Source organism: Girardinichthys multiradiatus, chromosome 10 (assembly GCF_021462225.1).
Source record: "Girardinichthys multiradiatus isolate DD_20200921_A chromosome 10, DD_fGirMul_XY1, whole genome shotgun sequence".
Classification (NCBI taxonomy): domain Eukaryota; kingdom Metazoa; phylum Chordata; class Actinopteri; order Cyprinodontiformes; family Goodeidae; genus Girardinichthys; species Girardinichthys multiradiatus.
Window position 1 is genome coordinate 12,420,833 of NC_061803.1, and position 23,621 is coordinate 12,444,453.

At 38.5% G+C, this 23,621-nt stretch overlaps 1 protein-coding gene across 5 annotated transcripts in view; it reads left to right on the forward strand.

The window, feature by feature from the left end:
• The first annotated feature begins 12,102 nt into the window (after window positions 1–12,102).
• The window catches only part of LOC124875194 (inactive ubiquitin carboxyl-terminal hydrolase 54-like), a 122,721-nt gene continuing 111,202 nt past the window's right edge, over window positions 12,103–23,621 (forward strand). The window contains exons 1-2 of one of the 5 annotated variants that reach the window (XM_047377179.1): window positions 12,104–12,332; window positions 12,683–12,912. The gene's annotated coding sequence lies outside the window, so the exon portion shown is untranslated. Of the gene's footprint in view, window positions 12,333–12,682; window positions 12,913–23,621 lie in introns of all 5 variants that reach the window. The other 4 variants (XM_047377180.1, XR_007039991.1, XM_047377177.1 and 1 more) reach the window with 4 other exon arrangements.

A 23,621-nucleotide genomic window follows, 5' to 3' on the forward strand; every position in this document is an offset into this window, starting at 1 on the left:
TTGCTTATTTAGGTTAGCAAAAAAAGGCATTCTATTTGTTCATAAATAAAATTTCAGCAAGTTGATTAAATTGAGGATTTAAAAAAAGCTCAACTATAAATCAATTCAAAACATTTTATAAAGACAAAAATCTAAATTCTTATGTACTTCTGAGTTAATAATGAGGATACACATATTATTTGCAACTCATACTGTTGATTTAATGTATACAGCCACGACATTTAGTTTGCATTGAGAAAGGGGTAGAGTTATACAAGTTTTGTACATGTATATTTGAGTATGTGTTTGTGAGTTAATAACTTTTGTTAATTGATTGATTGAATGATTGATTTAGTAATTGAAGAAAACTATGTATGTCGTTGTATGTCGTTAGGTGGCTCCGTATGAGGAATAAACTTATACACTGTAAAACCTGACAAGTTAGGTTAACCCAATTGATTTGACGAAACCTATTGCACAATTTGATTTAAGTTTATTAATTCAAAGTATTTTAGTTTAGTTAATTACATTAATAGAGTCTAAAGAACCCAAAGCAATTATAATAATGTAGCTCAAAAGCATTCTGTTTATTTACTCATTTTATTTAGTATGTGTTAACTTAAATTATTAAGTATATTTCACTAAAATGCTGTATTTATTTATACTTATTTAAAAGTGTTACATGTTCACATTGAAATTGCGGAGTAATAACTTAAAACGTTCTTATTTTAACAACTTAAAACTTTAATACAGTTCCTCAATCCAAATGGAGAATCCGATTGCACCAAACTGTATGAGTAGTATTAACACAATAACAAACTAGAATTTGTTCCATTCAGTTTTTTATTAACTTGAATTGGAGAGAAAATACAGAATGAACACAACCGTACCTTTTGACATGAATAATGAATACTACAGCCATTACTGAAAACCGAACAATTAGACCTTTTACAACTGACACCTTAAAAGGTACTTGTAAGTTGTTAAAGGCATTTATCAAGTAGTACAAAATGTATCAGGTGTACATCAATAAAGTAGAATACAGTACAACATGAGAAAAATTTCAGTAATTTAGAAACAAATTATTTTACTTGTCATTAACTAGTCATAACCATCACAATTTAAAAATAGCAACTGTTTATTAGTCAAAATCAATTTTACTTGTCCACAACATTCTGATGTATTGACATGCACCTACAGTAAATGCAAATATAACTAACAACTAGGATATTACTACCAAAGAGTACTCACGCTTACTGTAAGAATGCCATAATTGAGCTCAAAATTGAAAAGTAAGGCTGTTTGCACAAGGATATTTGTGGCTTCTCAACTGTTTAGCCCGAACCTCAAATCATGCAAAATGGCAAGTATTCATCAGACAATTCAAAGGGAATACTTGAAATTATATATTTTCAGTAATTATCAATTACTTTTACTTTCCCAAAACATTGTAACGCACCGACATGCACCTATGGTAAATACAAATATAACTAAGAGCTAGAAGGACGCCAGTAACTTAAATTGTTCTTGAATATTGTTAGAGTGCAAGAAATGAGCTTAAACTTATACACTATATGTAAAGAAACTTCTTCAAAGATACTTGTGGCTTCTTATTTGTTTGACTAAAACTTAAATCACAAGCATTGTCTACTTATTCTTAGTTTTCTGCATATTGCCTTTTTTAGAAGGCCAAAAACCTGAACAAATAAAACAACCCAAATGAAGCCATTCACTACTGATTCCTGGACAAGCATGAATGTATTGACCTGTGAACAACAAATCCATCTACACCAACTTATTTTTCAGTGTCCCCAATTTTGGTTTCAGTTGCTTTCTCTCATCATCTAGCTGCAGCAGTACTACTTGAATGAAATCAAAAAAGCCACTACACTTCTGAGGATAGCTCACATGCAGAGCATAGATTAGCCCAAACAGACATACCAGTGCATCAGTCCATAAGTGATGAGTCATTACAACCTGATCCTCAAGCACGATGAACACTTGGCGTGGTGAGAAAGGAACTCCTGCAGGCACCTCCTCTTCATCCACATCAGCAACCAGAGCAACTGTACTTTCATAGACTTCCATTTTATCCTGAAATGTCATACAGAGTGCAAAATTATTGATCACTCTTTTTTCGTTTTTTACATTTTCATGATTTTATGCAATATAACCTTTTTTTTTAATTACAATGTGCAAATTATTGCAATGCCTAAGTGTAATATACCTTGCATGTTTTGAAAATGTCTGAAGAATCCTTAAGGTAAATGGGTAGGCCAGACAGAGCTGCTTTTCTTGTTGCATTGATGTTGTTTTTGTCCTTAATAGATAACAATAGGAACTACCAAGTAAACAGTAGAGTCAAAGTATTTTTTAAGTACCTGTTGCTGATATGCCAGCAAAACCAGTCCAGTTTTCTTCTTTGTGTAAAGTTCAATCAGCTGAGGAGCATATTCATCCAGTGCAGCATAAAACACGTGGTAGATGCTGATTGGTAATCTGGTGAAATTCACAGTAGAGCTGAGAATTACAACAAAAGGATATGAACAAAACACTGCATACTATATGATCACTAAATTTTACATAGTTGTACTTATCTGCGTCTTATAAAAGAGTGCTGGCCATCTGTCTTTAAGCTCTCATACAGGAGGAGAAGTTGTGGTGATCTCTTCACGTTGGAGGGCAAAGGTGCGCATCCTGTGCTGATGAATAAGAGGGATGTCTCTTTCTGCAGAGGTCCTCTTGTACTGCTCTACCATCTCAAGCCTCCTGGTCTCCAGAGCCTCCCTTGTTTCTCCAGAAGGATAACTGGGAAGGAAGTTGACCTCACCTCTCCTAGGTCTTTTGATACTGGCCCTTGGTGCAGCTCCTTCTGGGTTTGTTCTGCTACGCTTTCCAGCATTTACAGCAACATCCTTGATGTCAGCTTAAGCCAACTTCTTTCTTTGGTTTCCTATTTTATGTCTCAGACTATTCTTCCATCCGTACCACCCAGTGTCAGATTTTTTTCTCCTTCAGACAGGGATGCTTTCTAACTAAAGCTTCTGCAGCCTTGTCAATTTGTGTGCTACTAGGATATTTAGTCTATAGATTTTTTCCCCCATTGTCTTGAGTATGTTGTGTTTTTGATCTCTAGTTTGTGTAATTACTTTCCCATCTTTTTCAAATGCCGCATTACCTTTCCTTAGCACATGTTCCACCTCATAAGAAAATATCGGAACAATAAAAACCTCTAATACGATCTGGTGAATCTGTGGTATCAGTGCTACCAGCCAGAATGATTGTGTCATCAGTACTGGTTGAAATCCGGTCCAGCTCAAATAATCTGACAACTTTAACAGATGCTGTGCCTGGCAGGTCTTCTATTACAACCACATTACACAATGCATCATCAAAATCTGGGTCGTGAAACAGAAGCCAAAATTCAAAAGTCAAATTTAGCCTAGATTTGATCTCATCTATGAGGGCTTGGACACTGGATGGACGAGATGGCAAAATAAGTCTTTCAGCATTATCATTATCAAGGATGACCCTTAGTTTCAGTATCTCTGTTGCATCCATCTGAATCTGTAGTTTTTGTAACATACAAGTTTAAAACAGGATATTGACATTTCAACAAATGTTTAGATATTGCCATGTTTGTCTTACCTATACATTGGCTGAAGGGCTGGGGAGATCTGCTGATGTTTCTGTTCTGCTTCTTTAGTCAGACACTGGAATAAATTGTTTTGTTGTTAGAATGAGTTAATTTGCAATCTTATAAGCAAAATGCACTGTGACCCTTCTGTTGGTGCTCTACTAGTTCATATGACCGCAAGTGCTCGACGTAGCAAGTGTCATAGTCTTTCAAGAGAAAATAAATGTTGCTTCTGATGAGTGGTACATATCGAAGCTCTTTGAACTCTGGCAATGCAGCATAAGCACCAGTACATACAAACATGCCAATTACAAAGTTTGTGCCATTAATGATTACTTGTTTTGTTCCATATATGGTGTCACTGTCAGCAAAACCTGAAATAAATGATTGCGTATCTGCGGGTAATGATGAAATGTACAAAGACTCCATTTTGGATGTCTGCACAGGTGGTTTGAAAAACTTTGATGACGACAGATGAAATGCCATCATACTTTGATGTCTCTCTGCCAAAGATTTTAAAACATTTTTGTAGTTGTGAGTGTCATGAATTATTTTTTCGAAAACCTTATGCTCTCCCTCGATTCTCATTGTCCAAAGATGGACTAAGGGACCAAAGCACTTTATTAAGTGCGGGTAATGCTCAATGTAGTGATGCTTTGGCCTGAATTGAACAGTAGGAAACACTTCTTGGAAGAGTTTTGTCTGTGGTCCAATATTTTACAGGCCATGTACTGAATGGTCTCTTCACTAAAAGTGTGAGACATGGCAAGCTGAACTACATCCTTTAAGTCCCTTAGCACTTTCCAAAATGTGTCTCCTTCTGTGACGTTGGAGCCAATGAGAAGAGGCAACAGTGTAAGCAGGGCATGATTTTCATGCCCGTCCCACCTCGACTGGCAAAATCTGTGGGTATTGGATGAGGGCAATCAACTTTGTCAGAATGTTGGTATGGAAAGCGCAATATTGGTCTGTTTAAGTCTTCTAAAGTAAAATATTTCCTCGAAATGAAACCTTTTAAGCAATGTGTCAACTCCACTGGAACAGCACCTTCAAACAGGTCATTCAGGTGGGAAGCCTGTGACAGGATGAAAGGAGAGATGTTCAGAAACAACAACTGTTTTTAACACCATAATTTTCCTCACTGCCATCGCTTTTGAACAAGATTATCATGAACATCTTTTGTTCTCATCACATAATGCCCTGTAACAGCATTTTCTGTTTGCATTTCTGTTCTGACAGTGCCTTTAAGACATTCCCAAGGGTATTAATGTAGACAGCTACTTCTTCAAGAGTTTTCAGATCATTTATTAGTGGCAACAACAGTTTCTCATACCCAAACTGGTGTATATCATTGAAATTGCGCAAAAGAGCGAGCCAAGTGCAGTGGAGAGCAGAACGAGATTTAACTGCAAAGTTTGTTAGTGTCCAATAAACGGCAAAACTTTATGTATATTATTTGAGGTACCAGCTGGGTTTGCATTTTCAAAATCATCTACATAAAGTATTATTGACAGTTCTGGTCCATCTTGAGCTATCAACACGCAGACAGAAATGTTAAGGGAGCAGAATCGCAAACTGGATGTGATCCTACAAGATCGCAGGCTGGCTGCGGTTCCCGGACTCAGAGGTGAAATGGAATAAATCTAGGAGATGTTGCATGCTCGGATCTGGCGATAGACCAGGAATTTGGCTGTTTGGATTCGCCATTGAGAAGCACCAGCGAGACTCTCAAGGCTGACAGAGAATTAAGAGTCAGCCTGACCCAAATAATTGTTGTTTTTCTGAATCTGGCTCCCCTGCACAGCCTTGATGGCTGGCTATTTTCAACCTCTCCTGGAAGTTATGTAAACATGACGCTCTGCTCCCTCCCTTCCCTGAGGACATCTATGGACCTGCTCAGAACTGTGTGGCCGATTGATGAACATTCCAACATACCATCAAGGACAATGGCCTCTGCGACAGTGCTTCATGGACTTACTTTGCACACACTCACATGCACACACACGCATATGCTCATCATACAGCCTCCACCGTATCCCTGCAATATGTTGTCTTGAGTTTTTTGAAATCTCGAACTGTATCCTGCTAAGGATGAAGTGTGAAATATAATTTTTTTCCCCCCTCTTCTTACCTAATGTGGTCTTTCTTATCCTCTTTTTACCTAAATGTGGATTCATAGATTTTTAGATTGCTTAGAAGGATTGTATTACAACAATTTCATACCAGTGAAAGCCAAACATTACTAGTATTTGAAAGTTGGGACTGAAACTGTTTTATACCAGTGACCCAGCTTCTATACTTAGACTTCAGTGAGTGCCCATGACTGTTACTATTTGAATGATGGGACCACAACTGCCTCATACCAGCGACCTCAAGAATTAATATTATCATTTTTCTTCTAGCACAGGATGAATTCCTTACCACAGAGTACTTAATAATCTAATTACCTCTATTAGAAAGATTGGATTAGAACCAGCTCTTACCAGTAAACCCCCAAGGATTATTAATATCATTGGATTTGCTTTTCTGTTGTTTGATTTTCTGTATCACTATGACTTTTCCTCATGTACAACACTTTGAGTGCCTTGTTGCTGAAAAGCGCTATATAAATAAACCTGGCTTGACTCTTGTGACAGTATAACATTTTCCTGGTAGTAGGATCCATCGCATAATGACATGAAATGTCCAGGTATCTGTGTGGGTGCTTGTTTAACTTCTTCAAGCACATTTTTTTCAACAACAGTTGCGAAGATGTAAGAATTGGCACGTACCTATAGGTGTGCTTGATGATTCAATTAAATATTCCACAGGTTTACATGTGGAAAATTTGCTTCATGATATGATTTTCTCCTCTTTACTGTTGACAGTGGTCCTTCAGATGTGACACATTTATGTAAAATATTACAGAAACTGCCTGACAAATTTCACTGACCAGTTTGTCGGTTAATGGACAGTTGTGCTTTTTTATTATACCAACAACTGAATTTCTGATCAGAGGTTCTGATAACAAATACAATATGCTCAATGAGCAGCCATTGAAAGGACATAGAACAATTTCTTTCTGTTTTAAATGCCCCCTTTGATGGATAAACATTTGCCTTTCAATGAATGGTTGTGTGGGCTGCACGGTGGTGCAATTGGTAGCACTGTTGCCTTGCAGCAAGAAGGTCCTGGGTTCTTTCTGCATGGAGTTTGCATGTTCTCCCCGTGCATGCATTGGTTCTCACTGGGTACTCCACCTTAGGTGTATGAATGAGAGTGTGCATGGTTGTTTGTGTGTTGCCCTGCGATGGACTGGTGACCTGTCCAGGGTGTACCCTGCCTCCTGCCCATAGACTGCTGGAGATAGGCACCAGCTCCTCCACGACCCACTATGGAATAAGTGGTAGAAAATGACTGACTGAATGGTTGTTTAAAGTCACACACAGGACAACAAAAACATATTTATTCAAAGCAGAATAAGAACCGTCTTTCCTTTGTGTAGCAGTGTGCATTTTTGACATGTGTATACATGTGTACTCAACTTGGATATGAAAGAGTTTCAAAAACATTTTAAATTTTTTTATTTTATTGTTCTTGCTTAACAGTTTATTTTATATTTTGGTTGGTTAAATTTTTTATCAACTTTTAAATAAATTATTTTCATACACTTGATGTAAAAAAAAAAATCCCATAAAAGTTGCAAAGTGCAGAAGTTACTAAACTTTTAAATGTTGTGCAATGCAGCTTCGAAAAAGTAAGTTACATATAACTATTTTAATCAAAAAAAGCCAAACCGTTATATTTTGAATTTGTACAGGTGGACTTGTCCACCAAGTTACTCTTAAAATAAAATTAATCTACTACTTTCACACATGCTCCGTAAGAAATACATTTGAACTTTTACCGTCACATTGTTTACCATGTAGCTTCGAAAATGTAGGCTACTTAACAATTTTATCAAAATAAGCCCCCAACCGTGTAAAATTGTACAGGCGGGATTAAAACAACGCTGGGCGAGAGTTGTGCTGGCAACCTCCGCTTTTCTACATATCAGCAAAGTAGTCTGATAAATTCACCTGCAAGTTCGATACACGTATTAAAACAATAAATAAAACGTTTGCCTTGTAATTTTCGTTATGTAGTCGCAAACATTCTTCTCCGTGTCAAGGCTTGCCTCCAACATGGCCGACAAGTCAAATAGAAAGCTCATGAAACAGGAAGTCACTCCTTGTAGCAAATGAATTAGATTAATTAGAATACTAATAGGTTGGTTGGTGTAGTGGTTGAGGCACTCGGTTAAGGATGAGACGTTTTCAAGGTCAAATCAATCAATTCCTTGATTGTATCGCTAAATCTAAAAAAAAAAAAAAATTACATCATTGTTCACTTTATTTTTTTACTTTACTTTACTTTTGTCGCCTTCTGAGGTTTAGAGTGACCAAAGCACAAACAAGAGCTTGGCAGCTGCCTGTTTAAAGGAGTCTTCTTCTTTTATTCAAAGATAAGTTCAAAAGGTTTTCCAAACTTAGCAAGAACGTAGCAAAAATCCCTGCAGGTACAAAAACACAAGTCGAATCTCCAAAAACTGTTGACTGTTGACTCTGCAGGAACATAGTAGTCAAAGCTTTAGATGAGGATAGGTGAACGAACCAAGGAACCAGCGAAGAACAAACAAAAAACAGAGAGCTTATGAACAGAGGGAAGTGGAGTATGGACCAATGAGATACTGAGGCAGGTAATCAGATGAGAATGGAAATCAGGTGTGGACCAGGCTATAGAGAACTGAGGGAATCTGGATGGTTGCTAAGGTGACCAAACTACAATACAAAGAGAACATGAGGGAAGCTAGGCAATAACATAACCAAAGGAACCTGACTACAAAAACAAAACTATAAATAACAAAACTCAGGGAAACGGAACTAAGCAAAACAATAGACGAAGATAATAAACCAAAAAAGACATAAGAACCTAAAATAATCATTAACTAAAGTAAACTGAGAAACTAGAGGGAATAGAAGAAACACCAAAACCTAAAAATTAACAAAGAAGCCATAAAGAAACTCTGACTGTAAATAAACAAAACCTAAACCACAGAGAGGGAACCAGGATGAGGAGGAACAGAGAAAATAAACTAGTAAACAAAGAGAACAAATACCAAAACATAAATAAACACAGATATACTAAATGGGAAACTAAACTAGAAACTACAAGGAAGACAAAGGAACTAGAATAACAATGAATATAATAATAGTCAGAAGAAAACCATAACAAGTAATATAAAAGAAACCACTAAAGGAACTTAGACAAAACCCAAACTAAATGAAAGGTCGAAAACACAAGACCACAACAAAGACCAAAGTTGTTGCTTCACGACAACTTTAATATATCACTCAAATTCCTACTTGAAAAGGCAAATGTGTAAATGCCATGTGGTATTGATGTCTTATACTCTGCAAATTCTAAACTAACATAAAATTTTATTATTTTGTAGGTTCAAATCCCAATCAGCACCTGAAAAACGCAGTTACTGTGTTATTCACTCGTATTTTTATTGGCCATCCAATTCATGATAAAATCCCTGCCTATATATATATATATATATATATATATATATATATATAGTCAGTCAGTCAGTCATCAGTCAGTCATTTTCTACCGCTTATTCCATAGTGGGTCGCGGGGGAGCTGGTGCCTAACTCCAGCAGTCTATGGGCAAGAGGCAGGGTACACCCTGGACAGGTCACCAGTCCATCGCAGGGCAACACACAAACAACCATGCACACACTCATTCATACACCTAAGGGCAATTTAGAGTTACCAATTAACCTAACAGGCATGTCTTTGGACTGTGGGAGGAAGCCAGAGTACCCGGTGAGAACCCACACATGCACGGGGAGAACATGCAAACTCCATGCAGAAAGACCCTCAGATGGGAATTGAACCCAGGACCTTCTTGCTGCAAGGCAACAGTGCTACCAACTGCACCACCGCATATATATATATATAGTACAGACCAAAAGTTTGGACACACCTTCTCATTCAAAGAGTTTTCTTTATTTTCATGACTATGAATATTGTAGCTTCACACTGAAGGCATCAAAACTATGAATTAACACATATGTAATTATATACTGAACAAAAAAGTGTGAAACAACTGAAAATATGTCTTATATTCTAGGTTCTTCAAAGTGAAGAACCTTTTGCTTTGATCACTGCTCCGCACACTCTTGGCATTCTGTTGATGAGCTTCAAGAGGTAGTCACCTGAAATGGTTTTCACTTCACAGGTGCCCTGTTAGGTTTAATAAGTGGGATTTCAAGCCTTATAAATGGGGTTGGGACCATCAGTTGTGTTGTGCAGGAGGTGGATACAGTACACAGCTGATAGTCCTAATGAATAGACAGTTAGAATTTGTATTAGAAAAAAGAAAAAAGCAGCTAAGTAAAGAAAAACAAGTGGCCATCATTACTTTAAGAAATGAAGGTCAGTCAGTCCGAACAATTGGAAAAACTTTGAACGTGTCCCCAAGTGCAGTCGCAAAAACCATCAAGTGCTACAAAGAAACTGGCTCACATGAGGACCGCCCCAGGAAAAGAAGACCAAGAGTCACCTCTGCTGCGGACGATAAGTTCATCCGAGTCACCAGCCTCAGAAATCGCAGGTTAACAGCAGCCCAGATTAGAGAACAGGTCAATGCCACACAGAGTTTTAGCAGCAGACACATCTCTAGAACAACTGTTAAGAGGAGACTGTGTGAATCAGGCCTTCATGGTAAAATAGCTGCTAGGAAACCACTGCTGAGGACAGGCAACAAGCAGAAGAGACTTGTTTGGGCTAAAGAACACAAGGAATGGACATTAGACCAGTGGAAATCTGTGCTTTGGTCTGATGAGTCCAAGTTTGAGATCTTTGATTCCAACCACCGTGTCTTTGTGCAGCGCAGAAGAGGTGAACGGATGGACTCTATATGCCTGGTTCCCACCGTGAAGCATGGAGGAGGAGGTGTGATGGTGTGGGGGTGCTTTGCTGGTGACACTGTTGGGGATTTATTCAAAATTGAAGGCATACTGAACCAGCATGGCTACCACAGCATCTTGCAGCGGCATGCTATTCCATCCGGTTTGCGTTTAGTTGGACCATCATTTATTTTTCAACAGGACAATGACCCCAAACACACCTCCAGGCTGTGTAAGGGCTATTTGACCAAGAAGGAAAGTGATGGGGTGCTGCGCCAGATGACCTGGCCTCCACAGTCACCGGACCTGAACCCAATCGAGATGGTTTGGGGTGAGCTGGACCGCAGAGTGAAGGCAAAAGGGCCAACAAGTGCTAAGCATCTCTGGGATCTCCTTCAAGACTGTTGGAAAACCATTTCAGGTGACTACCTCTTGAAGCTCATCAACAGAATGCCAAGAGTGTTCAGTGCAGTAATCAAAGCAAAATGTGGCTACTTTGAAGAACCTAGAATATAAGACATATTTTCAGTTGTTTCACACTTTTTTGTTCAGTATATAATTCCACATGTGTTAATTCATAGTTTTGATGCCTTCAGTGTGAAGCTACAATATCCATAGTCATGAAAATAAAGAAAACGTTTTGAATGAGAAGGTGTGTCCAAACTTTTGGTCTGTACTGTATATATATATATAATAAAAATGAATCAGTGATCACAACTTAAATAGTTTAAAGCAACAAAACTAAAAATTTTATAAAGATATATGTGTACTTATTAGAAGTGAGTTACTACATCACTTTTACTTACACTGTTAACTTTTGGATCTTCTTAACACAATTCATAAAAGTTCCTCAAGTAGAACTGAGTAAGAATAGCTTACTTATTTTAGTAAGATGAATCATTGGATTTTAAAGTGTACCAGAAAGGAACCTATAAGTGTCTAAAGCTGATTTCGATTATGTTTTTATTTCCTTTTAATTGCTATGGAGTACATTTTAATTGCTATTTTGCTACTTTATTGTGCAATCAATCAAAAGTGTTTTTTTTTTTTTCATTTTAAAAGTGTTTTAAAACAAAAAAGTTTAAAAATGACTGTTGAATGCATCTAATGTTTTACTTTCCGATTTAAAGCTCACATGCACATTTTATTTGAAAAAATATTTGCAGTATTTTTGCTTTTTCTTTTAAATTAATCACTTTCATAGACTTTTTGATTGATTGATTGATTGATTGATTGATTGATTGATTGCAGTGCTAACAAACAATGTCACCTCATAAAATTCAGTTTTTGAAAAATCATCTGATATATACAAAGTGGTCAAATTTGCCCCTCGCTTCTGGACCTTTGATCTTGTACACCAAATTAGATTTTTACCCTTGAACCTGAAGCTTGAAAACCCCTTATAATGTCATAATTTATCTTGCCATACATGCGTCCACGTATCGTTCGCAAGGCGGCGTCGTCGAGCTGAGCAAACCCGCAACAATCGCACTACGTCACTCTGTCAGGCTCAGCTGGTTAGAGCCGATGGCGCGGTATCGCGAGAGCGGCGTAGCGCGTCCGCTGCGCTGGATCGCGCTGGTGGTTGACGGAGAAAGGAGGGGGCTCGCTTTCCATATGGCTCGCCCTCTCTTCCGTCAGATCACACGGTAGTACACGCGATCGGACGAGGACTGGCGGCGACTGCAGCCGGGGTGAGTCCAAACTGCTCAGCGTGTTCTTCACGGACCCAGATGGATCAGAGGGGTCGCAGATCTTGACTCCAGGGCACAGAGTAGGTGTGTTTGTCTCTTTATGCGCTTTGGATTGCGTCTCCCAGATGTGTGTGATGTGCTCCAGATGTGCGCTCTGAGGCTGTCATTTTGTTTCCCTCCATCATCACTAATAAGATGTCTATACCCACTGTCAGCAACATCAGCATCATCAGCACCGGGGCTCAGTTTTATCTCCAATCAGCTGCTCTCAGTTGTATTATTCTATCAGGTGGTGCATGTGTGTGGGATCAGTAATTATCTCATCCTGGGACCACAGCAGACTTAAAAACAGTTATAGGTGTTATAGTTCAGGCTGTCCCATCCTAAAACTCACAGGCGCTCTGGCCGCCTGCCCCTGTTCTGCGTGTTTTAAGGATTTGGACAGTGTTTGGTGGAGTGTTCGGGGACTTGTTGATGGATGTTCGGGAGACCACAGCAGGCGATTCGCGCTTCGCTGTCATCAACCCACCCGCCTCTCCAGAGGGCCGATAGTGATTTAAAGTTGTGGGCTTCGATCCGCCTGATGGATGACTTTGGCCCAGCCGATAGCTCCGTCACATTATAGGGATGGTGATACAGCCTTGTGCCGCGTGCGCGCACACACGTGAGTACTCATAAATAAATAAATAAAAAGCCAAAGAAGGGGGCGCTGGAGGGGTGTGTGTGTGCATACTGCCATCATTATCGTTAAGCAAGAGCTTTTATTTTAGAGAAACCTAAAGCATCTCCTTTTGGGACAATCAGCGTGGGTGCTTAAACCGAGAGATGTCCCCACAACACGAGTAATGCAAACCGCACACACACGTGAGGATACGCAACACCTTCGCCCTTCAAACTGAGCTCAAATGTCGGCTCGACATTTAGGTTTTAAATCCCGTCAGCTTTGGTTTTTGGAAATGAAGCAGCAATTAGCTGAAGTGTCCACACTCATTCCTCTTGAGCCTCTCCACCTTTTACAAGCACAACCTTTGCTGTGTTTTATCCGGATTTTCTGTGATAGACCAAAGCAAAGTAGCTAGTGCATAATTGTGAGGTGGAAGACAAATGATACATGGTTTTAAATATTGTTTGGAAATAAAAAAAATGTAAAACGTGCGGCTTGTATTTGTATTCAGCCCTACTAGGTCACTAATTTGCAGAACCTCCTTTTTGCTGCAAGTACAGCTGCATGTTTTTTTGGGTATGTCTCCACCAGCTTTGCCCAGTCTATTTTGCAAAATAGTTAAAGCTCAGCCAGATAAGATGGAGAGCATCTCTGAACCTAATTTTTATATCTTGCCACACATTCTCACTTCGTTTTTGAACTTTGACTGGGCCATTCAAACCAATGACTACTTTCATAATCCACAAAACTGTGTTTTGGTTCTCACTTGTTTTTGTGTTAAGATAATTTTTGTGTTATTGTATTCAGGGTCTCTCCATATTAGCTCATTCCTTTGTGCTGAAATTTTTTATTCTTCTGTGCATCCTGCTCTATGTATTTTGGCTTAGACTCTGTTGGCAATAGTCTTCAGTTTCTCCAGGGCCCATTATTCATCCTTCCCTCAGTTCCCTTCTATGCGTCTGTTGATTGTCCTCGCATAGTTTCCATGTCATAATCGCATCTCCACAGTATTTAAGCTGATTGGTTTCTTTCTCTCACTGCTGGATTGTACTGTTGTTCTCACCGTGGTGCCCATGTTGATTTCCATCATGTCTCTCTGTAAGTTTCCCATTAATAAATCCAACATTCAACAGTCCATCAAGCATCTGTTGCCATTTAAGTCCTCATCAACAACCTCCACTCATGACATATATACTTTGATCTAAACCATTCTGTTATGATTCTGGCTGTTGACTTGCTGGAGGTTGTAACTACACCACATCAAGTCTTTTGCAGCTCCTTGTAGGTTTTCTTCCATGATTGTCCTGTATTTAGCTCCATCCATCATTCAATCAACTCTGACCAGTTTCCCAGTGGTTGCTGAAGGCAATTCTCTCCATTGCATGATGCTTCCACCACTTACATATAGGCCAGATTTGGAGAGTGCCCCAGTAATACCTGTCCTGTAGACAGATTCTCCCACCTAAGCTGTGAATTTCTGCAGCTCCCCCAGAGTTAACATGTACCTTTTGGCTGCTTCTCTGATTTATGCTCTCCTTGCCCAACCAGTCAGTTAACAATGTCCAGTCATCAGTACATGATCTTGAGCACTTAGGGTATGCAGCAAAACAATGATCTGAAACACACCAACAAGTCCACTTTTTTGGAGTGGCCTTGTCAAAGCCCAGTCTTAAACCTGATTACTATGCTGTGGCATGACCATAAACAAATCATTCATGCTCTAAATTGATCCAGTTTGGCTACATAAAATTATTGTGATTGAAGTATCAATTAACCAAACAGAACAGGAGAAAACAGAAACATAGCACATACAACACATAGAATAAAATAAAACTTTCTGACCCACCTCACCCATCCCCAGGACCATTAATACATCCACATTAACATATTGTGTATGCCTCCGTGAAAGAAAAAAAAAAAATCCCCTCTATTTAAAACCCCTCATCTATTTGTCCCACCGGTTTAAAAATAGCTTAACTCAACCCAAACACTCAATTTAAAAATCTAAAAAGGTTATAGCTGTATAGGTAAGCATTTAATTATTTATCAAGATAAGTTTATATTTGCAATGAGACAAATTTTGGACAGTTACAGAACTATAAGTGGTGAACGAGTCTCTGGTACATGCTTTCCATCAAACATTAAGTTTTGTCCTTACTGATGTTTCTATAATTTATAAGCATCGCATAAGCTCTTATAACTTATAAGGATACCATGTCCGGCCTTTTAGCTCTTCTGCACATGTGGCAGGGATGAACTGCAAGATCTCTTTGACAACTAAGTCCTTATGTACTTATCTGGTTTTTTAACATTATTATACAGAAGCCAACACAGTCTTTTTCAGTTGGACCATAAGTGGCATAATTTGACACTGTAAATGAACCTGGATGGCTGTAACTGGCCTTGGAGCTTTTGTTTTTAATTCTACGTCGGAAAAAAAACGTGAAATATAAAATGTGTATTTTTATTCTTTGTGGACCTCCAGTCACCTTTTAAAGCAAAGCATATTGAGTTCTCTTACATTCGCTAATTGGTTTAAATCCTTGGAGTGTTTCTCATGTGTGACTGAATTGAGTCTCCAGGGTGTTTGTTGACATTTGAGGTGAGCTGAGGCGTTTCGGACTCTGTGGCACAGGTCCAGCTGCCATACATGGGATGTTATGAGAAGGTTGAGGACAATAAAGGTATGCTCATATAGCATATATCCTGTGACCTTTATAGTCAGCAGGGATGTAGTTTATTTTTCTTATCATTTATACACATTGACATGTAGCTGTTTATTCAGTCTAATACACTGAGTAGTCCTTTATTCTTTTACTTTAGCTGTTTTCCCTGCCAATTGACTTGTTTTTAGTTGTTCCCTGTTTTACAGCCTTCTAGTTATCTTGATTCACATATTTTCATTTAGTTTTTCATTCTCCCCCTTCTCTTGTTTAGATTTCTCCTGTTTTCTTTGTTCTGTTTTATTTAATGTAGCAGCAAATATTCCCTGCTCCACCTGTTTTATTATTTTTCCTTTCCTTTCCTTTCCTTTCCTTTCCTTTCCTTTCCTTTCCTTTCCTTTCCTTTCCTTTCCTTTCCTTTCCTTTCCTTTCCTTTCCTTTCCTTTCCTTTCCTTTCCTTTCCTTTCCTTTCCTTTCCTTTCCTTTCCTTTCCAGTTCCTTTTTCTCTTACCTCTTAGCTTTTGGAAAATGTCCTCTTTTTCTTGTCTCTTTCCTTCTCTGTTCTCCTCTCCTCTTGATTCCTTCTATTCTCACTCTGCACTGACCTAAACTAGGAAAACCTCATGTTTCCCAGCATGCATCGTAAAATAAGGGTGGTTATGTAATAGCCTAATATTAAGCAAATTTCCATGCCTGTTTTTTGTGTTTTCTGCTAACAGGATTAGGTGTGGACAAGTGACGTGGGTTTAATGGGTTGCATTTAGGTTATGTGTCCAACTGTGCATGCATATCCACAGCTCAAGTGAGCATTTTCTCATGCATACTTCAGCGTTGCAGCGTCTCAGCAGGAAAATGACCTTGAAACTGTCCCCTCATGAAAACAGGGACTCATGTAGCCAGCTGCACGTGGGTGTTTTTGCTTGTTCATAAAAACATAACTTTTTCTACCAATTTAAGAGTAAAAGCAAGGGATGAAAGGAGAAGAAGCACAGTGGAGAGAATGAACTCTGGGCTCTCCCTATTGTCAACCCAGGCTATTTGAAGTTACACATAACCCAGTTATGGGGAAACCACTGTTTGTGAATGCATGAGAGAGCATGCAATGTGGAGTGTTTCTGGAAACTAAAAGGAAAGTTTGAAAGATGATTGGGAGACAAGGTGGAAATAGTGAATGAAAATAGAAAAGGAATAAAATGAATAAAATTGACATAAGAAAGACTAAAATTAAGCTTTCTAACTTTTAAAGGTTGTAAAAATATACTTCTTGTCTTTTATGGCTGCATGAGTGGGATGGAGACGCTGTGAGAGGCAGGCTATTGTCCTCGGAGACAGAATCAGCTCTTTGTACAGCTTGCTTCACACTGGTGTCACCGTCACAAGTCACACTGACACACAGCAGGAACAGTGAAAGACAGTGACAGTATCATCCAAAATGGTGTCAGATTATTTTCAGCTAACTCTGAGGTCAGTTGTCGAGTCGGTGAATATGGTCTTCTCTGTTAAGCAATGTGATACAGTCGAAAACAGAGGGACAATTTACTGCAGTTACCTCTGAACCTTTAGGGTCTGATAAAGAAAATTAATACTGGTGCATCTCAGTGAATTAAATATAAATTAATTTGTTTTAGTATTTCAATTAAAGTATTTATTACATACATAAGCATTTATTTCTGTTAATTTTGATGAGTATGACTTAAAGCTAAAAAGAAATTTTCAAAATAAATATTTTAGAAAATAAAAATCTAGTCCAATAAACCAATAAAAACACAATTTCTAATACAGAAACATTATGTTATGGCCTATACAGTTATGAGTAAGATTGCTAACTTCACAGTTTTCCAGTTGACAGTTACAAACACCCCCCACCTAGAGGGTAAGCCACAAAAGTTCAATGCTAAAGACACTGGCTGAGCGCCATATCAAAATACACTAATGGGAAGTTGAGTGGAAGGAAAAACTGTAACAGAAAATTGTGGTGACCAGGACATGGGCTACAACTGTCACATTTCCTGTGTTAGGCCACTACTGAAGTAGAGGCAACACCAGAAGCATGTTACCTGGGCTAAAGAGCAAAAGGACAGGATTGTTGGTCAGTGTTTTAAAGTCCTGTGTACAAATAAATCGTTCGTTCGTCGTCTTCCGCTTATCCAGGACCGGGTCGCGGGGGCAGCAGACTCAGCAGAGACGCCCAGACGTCCCTCTCTCCAGACACCTCCTCCAGCTCCTCCAGGGGGAGCCCAAGGCGTTCCCAGGCCAGCCGAGAGACATAGTCCCTCCAGCGTGTCCTGGGCCGTCCCCATGGCCTCCTCCCGGTGGGACGTGCCTGGAACACCTCCCGAGGAAGGCGTCCAGGAGGCATCCGGTATAGATGCCCGAGCCACCTCAACTGGCTCCTCTCGATGTGGAGGAGCAGCGGCTCTACTCCGAGCTCCTCCCGGATGGCCGAGCTCCTCACCCTATCTCTAAGGGAGTGCCCGGCCACCCTAAGGAGGAAGCTCATTTCAGCCGCTTGTATCCGTGATCTTGTTCTTTCGGTCATGACCCAAAGTTCGTGGCCATAGGTGAGGGTAGGAACGTAGACCGACCAGTAAATTGAGAGCTTTGCTTTTCGGCTCAGCTCTCTCTTCACCACAATGGACCGGCACAGCGCCCCCATTACTGTGGCAGCTGCACCGATCCGTCTGTCGATCTCCCGCTCCATTCTTCCCTCACTCGTGAACAAGACCCCGAGATACTTAAACTCCTCCACTTGAGGCAGGAACTCCCCTCCAACCTGAAGAGGACAAGCCACCCTTTTCCGGTCGAGTACCATGGCCTCAATGGTAAATAAATCAATGTCTTAAATTTGAACGTATGACGTTTCTACGATATTTTAGAGCACGTCATGCTTTCCTCTGCTGAATAGATTTATACAGGTGCTGATTTCATTTTCCAGCTCGACATGGCAACCTCTTCTACTGCCGAAAGTACCAGTGCCTGGTTTAATGACCATGGTATCATTGTGCTGGAGTGGCCAGATAACTGGTCTGACCTCAGTAGAGAAACTATGGAGTACTGTCAAGAAGAACATGAGAGGTACCAGACCCAATAGTTAAGATCAGCTGAAGGCCTGAGCTTCTTTAACACCTTGGCAGAGCCATAGGTTGATCAGCTCCATGGACACTGTATCACTGTAGTAATTCGTACAAAAGGAGCCCTGATCAAGCATTAAATGCGTAGTAGGCTGACATTTTCTGTGCTGACAATAATTTTTGATTGCTCTCCTCTTTCCAAAGAAATTAATGTAATAAATGACATTTTCAGTGATATTCTAATTTATTGAGATGCACCTGTATATAAACTCAGAATGAGTCCACATTCAATATGTTGTGTGTAAACATGCAACAGCAGAACATTACAGTTTGGTCCTATCACTCAACAGTCACCAATGTTCTTCTGGGACAAGAGCTGAAAATCCCGGCAGCACACTTTCAAAACGTCGATGCAGAGTTCCTTTGAGTGCTGTCAATGTGTATGTTTTGTGAAGCTAATATCAGAAGTTTAAACAGCATATGTTCACTGAATTTGACAATTGTATTTCTTAATTGTTTTCTGTGGCTCCCTCCCACACTAAATGGATATACATGTCTTTGGAAAGAAAAATCCTGTCAAATATTTATTCTTTTTGTTCAGACAAAAATGCAGTTTTGTCTAGAGTTAAAATATCAGGAAAACTTTGCAGTATTAATCCTGTTCAGGTATTTTGTCACTATAGATTTTGTTACACTGGTTCCTATTTCGCCATTCATGTTGAAGTATCTGGAAATGCAATACAAATGAAACGCAGTTTGTCACGTTTGTTCAGTGGTCGCAAAAGTGCAACTGTTTATATAAAAATGCTTGTGGAGCAAAGTGAAGTCATGATTCCCGCTGAAGTATTTAGAGGTTTTTAGTAGAAAATAATGTGAACTTCTTCCAAAGCATCTACTGCATGTGTGTGAGGTGGTAAGAGTTGCCTCCTCATATTGCGGTGATTTGAATTATGCTCGAATCTTTTGGGAATATATTGAAAAGCCTTTGGCAGTGATCTAAAGCCAAAGCAGTCTTGAAGTCAAGAATTGGGGTTGCTTTAAACAACAACAGATGTCTGCAGTGTGTCTTTACTTGAATGCTTTTCTTCCTGTAGACAGACACTTTTTCACAGCCCCTCCCTCGTATTTCATACTGTGGAAAAATGCACCTCCTGCAGAAATCATTGTGCTGAACAGAGCAGGTGTGAACAGTAAAGGTGTCAAAAGTCTGAACTAAACTGTTTTCAGATTATGAATCTATAATAAGGTAATCTTGAAAAAAAAAATAAAAATAGAACCACGGCTTCAAAATTTTTTTACCATCAAAATATTTTTACACATTGTTTAATTCTACTGACCTATACATAACCTTTTTGCCATACTAAGGCTCTGTTTGTTTTACAGTTTCTCAATCGTCTGTTTTATTAAAAATGTATCCACATGCAACAACATGCATCTTGGCAGCAAACTGGAGTTAAGTCCCAATACTGTGAAAAGTGTTTGCCCCTTTCAGATTTCTGTTCTTTTTGCTTTCTTCTCACTCATTAAATGGTTTAGATTAAAAAATATATATATTTACTGTATATATATGTATATATCAGACTAACCCTAAGCCTAAGTAAAACCAGAAAGCTGTTTTCAAACAGTAATTTTGCTTAGTAAAGGCAGCAAGCTATCCAAACTAACCTGGCTGAATGTGAAAAATTATTTGCCTCCTCTTGGTAAAACATGAATTACCTGATTTACCCCAGTTTTTGGTTCAGTATCGCCTGCCACACTGACTGAAGTTTATACATAATTACAAAACATGTCTGACAACATGAAGTAGGCTAACAGATCTCAAAAAGCAACATATCATGTCAGGATCCAAAGAGTTTTAAGAGCAGATGAAAAACAAAATAACATCTGTCAGTCTGGAAAAAATTAAAAAATACTTTCTAAGGCTTTGAGACTTCAGCAAACCACAGAGAGAAACATTATCCACAAATAAAGAAAACATTAGACAGCGGAGAGCCTTTCCAGGAGTGGCCAAACTGCCAAAATTACTCAGAGATCATATCGACTCATCCTGGAGGTCCCACAGAAACCAACATTAACATCTAAAATACCGCAGGCCTTACTTACCTCAGTTATGGTCAGAGTTCAAAATTCAACAGTAAGAAAGAAACTGGGCAAAAAATAAATCCATGGGAGATTTCAAAGGCCAGAACCACCGTTTACTAAAAAGAACACAACGCAATTTCACATTTGCCAAAAAATCTTCTTAATGGTTCAACCAGACTTTTTATAAAATGTGCTGTGGACTGACGAGACAAAGGTGCACAATCAGTTACATCTGGCATAAAACCAATTTTGAAAGAAGAACATCATAGTATCAGTCAAACACAGTGGTGGTAGTGTTATGGTCTGGGGCTGCTTTGCTTCTTCCGAATGTCTTGCTTCTTCGTAATTGATGGAATCACGAGTTCTGCTCTCTGTCATAAAATCCTGAAAGAAAAGGCCATCAGTTTGTGACATCCAGCTTAAACATGTTATGTACTAGGACCATGATTCAAAACCCACCAGCAAGTCCAACCCCACATGGCTCATAAAGAACCCATTTAGGAGTGGCCTAATCAAAGTCCGAAATGAAACTTCAACTGGGATGCTTTCGCATGACCTCAAGCAGGCTTTAATGTTTGAAATCCCACCAAACTGTGTCTCCAAACAATTCTGCAAATGTTGTGTTTGTCTGGTATTGAAATTATTAAATGCAGCAAAATAAATAAATAAATAAATAAATGAAATGTACACATCTATAAGAAGGTAAATACTTTTTGTTGACACTGTGAGTTTACATTTCTTTGCACCCCTTTTTGATGGATGTGTGAAATAAATTAACAATGGCTGGGGTATATTGTGTGGAGTTTTGCATCGGTTATTTCATTTTTTATTTAGTTTTACTTTAGTTTCCTTATGTTTCATAAATTGTTTATATGTAAGACATAAATGTAAATTGATTAGTGAAAGGTAAGACTGCAGCTCTCATGCTAAACATATAGTTAAATACAAGAATCTGGACCATTTATAGTTTTGACAATAGTTGCATTTGTTTGTTCAGTGGCAATGGCTACTATTACCTGCAGCCAATAAAAGTCACATTTAGAAATATTTATTTAAAAAATTTTGTTCTGCCAATATTTAAATAAATAAATTTAAATAAAGGGATCATGTGGCAAAATGAACTGCTCAACCTTGTCCTAACCAATCACCTTCTGTAAACCGAACTTGGATTTTTTTTTTAGCTGTAACAGCCATCACTACACATCCCAGTAAAAGGAATAACAAGGAGAGAAACGTTTTGATCCATCTGTCACAACCGCCTCCTTTGCTGAATGTTGATTTGATGGAGAGGTAGACAGACAGAAAAATGTTAAAGAATAGTGAGGGGCAAAGAGAGGGAAATGCAAAGCTCCTCGGATCAAACAGACCTGAGCTGGATTCTGTCCCTAAGAAAAAATAAACGAATCTTGTATTTATCCTCCTGAGCTCAGAAGAAGCTGAGATGTGTGGAAAATAAACAGAAGATCCACATGCAATCATCTGGTAAGAACATGCTACCTTAAATCTAACTCCTGTAATATCTGTCCAGATTCAAATAAATACATGCTTGCCTAAGGAATTTTATAGGCAAAGTCAAGGTTGTCCTGCAAGCACGTAATTAGAAAGAGTCCTATCAATTTCCACCAACCGTTTGAAGACATGTTGTCAAGAGTCATCTTTGTTATGATATTTTCAGTGTGGTGTTGGAGTAATTTTGAGTTCTTGTGACTGAGGCAGCAGGAGAGCGCAATAGTTTTAGTATTGTGTGTACACTGCCTGCTGCATATTTTATACAACTGAATATTGTTAAACTTGTTGTTTAATCATTTCTTACCACTTTAGATAGTTTGAGAGTGCACCCTAAATAACAGTGGTTTTGTTTGTTTTAAGTATTTGCTTAATTCAATGATTTGGTTTTAATTGAAATCAGTTAATTTTATTACAGTTCACTTCAGCTGATTGTAATTTAAGTTGAATGAAATGAATTTTAATTTTATTTAGTTTAGTTTTGTTCAGTTTAGTTGGTTTACTTAAAAATATTTCAGCACATTTCATCCAGTTATCTCAGTTCATTTATAATTTATTTTTATGGATTTTATTTTGTTGAGTTTGTTCCATTCAGTTTAAAGTAATTAAATTTAGATCAATTCAGTGTTATCAATTTTGCTTTATTTTAATTTTGATTTTATTTCATTGAGATTTGTCTTGCTCAATTCACACTGTTTTGTTTTATTCTATTGAGTTTGTCCCACTTAGTTCAAATTAATTTCATTTAATTCATATCAGCTTAAATTAATCTGTTTAATGTATTGATTTTAGTCAGTTCTGGTCATTTTTAAATTCAGGTTAGTGTAATGGATATTATCTTAGTTAAAAATGAAATTGATGTATTTTACTTATTTAGTTCAAATGTATTCAGGTTCATTCAGTTCAATTAATTTATATATATATATATATATATATATATATATATATATTTATTGACATTATCAGGATGCACAGAGTTCTGATGGTGAGTGAATGCAAGATCAGTGTCCTCTCCACCACCTTACATGGGGAAAATTTCTTCAATATGTAACTGCTGTCTGGGCTGCATCCCGAGCCATCCAGAGCAGGGTCAGGGAATGTGATTGACTTGTGCCTTGACTCACTCTGGCTTCCAGGAAGTCTCCTACATCAATACACATCATCATCATCACTCGCCAGCTCAGCGTGCAACAGAGTGTTCGCGTGTGCTCTCTCAACCAGTTCAGCACAGTGTGTCTCTCTGTTAAATCACATGGTTCAGCTTTTCCCCCGCATGCCTGCTGCTTGGCCTATTTCCATGGTAACTAGCCGAAGATGTGGGAACACACGTACAACACATATGCATACACACACACACACACACACACACACACACACACACACACCT